Source organism: Mytilus californianus, unplaced genomic scaffold (genome assembly GCF_021869535.1).
Source record: "Mytilus californianus isolate M0D057914Y unplaced genomic scaffold, xbMytCali1.0.p SCAF_6, whole genome shotgun sequence".
In the NCBI taxonomy this organism is placed as follows: domain Eukaryota; kingdom Metazoa; phylum Mollusca; class Bivalvia; order Mytilida; family Mytilidae; genus Mytilus; species Mytilus californianus.
Genome location: NW_026262712.1, coordinates 8,547,929 through 8,551,031, shown reverse-complemented (window position 1 = coordinate 8,551,031; position 3,103 = coordinate 8,547,929). Strand labels below are relative to the sequence as shown.

Genomic DNA, 3,103 nt, shown 5'->3' with positions numbered 1-3,103 from the left:
GACTTTGGTTTGAAAAAGTCTTGATAGATTAATATGTTTTGTCAAGTGGGCGGAATTGGATTAATATGGTTTGTCAAGTGGGTGGAGTCAAACTTTGCTGATTATGTTAATCAGATTTAAAGTAAGTTCCAGATTTAAGAAGATTTGTGGATTTTTTTTCCAGATAGAAAATCCCATATTTATTATTTATTTGTCTAGTTGTTTGAAAACAGTTTCAAATTTTTTGTGTTCTGAAGTTTCACTATTATGTAAATTGGGACATTTATATTTTTTAATTATTAATATTTTTTCAATTGAAAAATTAAAACACTTAAAAGATTACCTTTGTATCACCCAGTAAAGATGTAAAGTTTTGGTATATTATCCAGGAGTTAAATTTAAAATCAGTGAACTTATGATACAACTTATATAATTTAGCAAATTTTTACATCAAAATTGAAATATGTCAAAAATGTGATTGCTCTAAGTTTCACATCTCTTTTGAGAATATTATTGTATTTAAAACTTAGTGAAAGGTCTTTAAGAAATGAGAGTTGTTTATGTGTAAATATGCATATATTATGTTATTAAAAAGAGGGGAAATATATTTTTCACATACAGAACTGTATACCAGTATGTTTTGAACATTAAATGTTTATATTCCAAATGATGTAAAAAAGATATATCTTTGTCATATTTAATTGTTGTTTATATATTTACATTTAACTGCATAATAAATTTTTCAGAAAAAAACATATTGAGTTTGTTTCTTTTGACTGAAAGAAAAATAGAGTTATCTCTCTTTGAATATTAAATGGAAATACATGAGGAGGAGTTAACTCAATATGACAAAATTCTAACAGACCAATGAGGCTTACCAGTGAGTCCAGCAGACTCCAGCTCACCTTAGATTAAAAAAATTTTCAAAAGAAAACCCCAATGATATTTCATGTTTTCTGGCCCTTTGGCCCAGAACAATTTTGTTGTAAAGCTACAAAATGGTATCGAGAAGACCAGCTAGAAGAAATTCTGGAAGGCCAATGTATTAACTTTTGTGTTGGTTGATGTGATTGTTTTATTGTCAAATATTATTGGAAATTCTTGGTTTTTTCATGTATAGTTGAAAAGGATAGTCAACAATTTGATAGTTTATGTCTGCATTGAACGTAGGAATGAACTTTGAATATATTTTCTTATTTTCCTCAAGTCATGATTGTTTCTCGTACAAGTTGTTGTGCCTTACCTACAAAAATCGAGAGGCATCATGTTTTCTTGGGCTCCCAGCTGTGTGTCCATAAGTCTGTCCACTATCGGGTGAAAGTTTTGGTTTAAAGCAGTTGACCATGAAGTTAAGGTAATACAGTCGATTCCGGTTATTTGCATAGCCTATTTGTCAGACAAAATTATGCAATTAAGCGGAGTATGCTTATATCCGAAATGCCAAATTACGGAGTCAAATAACATCGATACACGACGAAAGTACAGATCAGTAAAGGAAATCCCTGAAGAAAGATGAACGTCCATAATCCACTTGCAACATATTGAATGCTTATTTATTCTAATAAAAGTTATGTGTCTAGTGTTATACATGTTATTTTATTTTGTATTCTTTCAATAAAGTTAATAAACACATTTTGTTTTAGTTTATTTGCGTACCGACTTTTCCTTTACCTGAGATACGAAAATAAAACTAATTGTTCTAAAAATAGATTTGTTTCTATGACCCGGATGTACAATGTACATTGTTACGCTTTGATTAAATTAACTGTTTAACAATACTACACAGTTTATAATCATTTTAAACAATAAATGTATACTAAACTGCCTTTGATATGCAGTATTTACCGCTTGCACAGTGATGTAACACTGTTTCTTTAACCTCGTTAGTTTCGTATATGCAAAGCAGTTAACAGGTAATGGGGCCCTGTACGGGTTATTTGCAGGACACGAGTGTTGAAAGAGAGAAAATATAATAATTAGAAGTTGATTTTCTTTTCAAAAAATATTAAAAATAAAAGATTGATGTATAAAATTCTTCAACCATATATAAATGCCCTGTAATATTTAACATAAGTGTAGATCACCCCAAGCCGAATTACGAGAGTACACATTGGATACTGATCGATAATTAACGGGTTATTGTTTTTAAAATTCACCCCAAATGTAATCTATGAACAATGTTTGAAATCCAATCAATAGTTAACACCTTTTGAGATAGATTGGACGTGTTTTTACAACAATCACCAGTTTGACAGTTTTATGACCTCGAGGCTCAAAATAGAACATGGGAAACTTTACCTGTGTACACATCGAGGCTTATTTTATAATCATATAAACACGAAAGAAACTGTTTTAAAACTTTATTTAGATAACACAAAAGTAAATATGAAATAATAACGAAAATTATGATGCATTCAAGAAAAATATACTTACCAAATTGCCGTTTCCGGTCAAAAATCTCGTCAGTTTTAACTAAGCATATCTAGCTGGCGAATATTTTCTATGCAATTAACCGAAAGGCCACTTGTAAGGCTATGCATATAACCGGACAATTTAACATTAGATGAATGGGAAATGGTTTTGTGCAGGAGAAAAGTATGCAATTAACCGAATTATGCTATTAAGCGGTATGCAATTAAGTGGAATCGACTGTACTAACTAGAAACTTCGAACACTCATTCATTTTTGATTTGATATGAAAAAAATTAAGAGGTTTACCCAGATTTCACGGTTCACTGATCACGACTTATGAACACATTTACTTTTTCTAGTCTGTGTCAATCATATCCTTCTCATATTAAATCAAATTTCCATGTGCATTACATATATAAATAGGCTGTTAACAAGTTATTCTTGTTCACTGGTTACATTTGGAGCCCAACCAAAAAAAAACACGTTGGTTTTCTAGCTATGTTATGTATTGTGAGAGTCATAAGGGTATGATGACTCTTGAGGTGGTGGAAGTGTAACGGGATTGCTTCCCTTAGTACATGTAGTAGATACTTAGCCAGCTGAAGTGGTTGAGCTATGGAAGTACTCCTTTAGCTCCGTCGGTTAAAGCACTATCTTGTAACAAAGAGGTCCCGGGGTCGAGTCCCAGAGGAGACAATGTGATTTTGTAATA

At 31.4% G+C, this 3,103-nt stretch overlaps 1 long non-coding RNA gene across 1 annotated transcript in view; it reads left to right on the top strand.

The window, feature by feature from the left end:
* The window catches only part of LOC127706923 (uncharacterized), a 75,335-nt gene that overhangs the window by 35,223 nt on the left and 37,009 nt on the right, over positions 1-3,103 (top strand). The gene's annotated exons all lie outside the window — the stretch shown is intronic.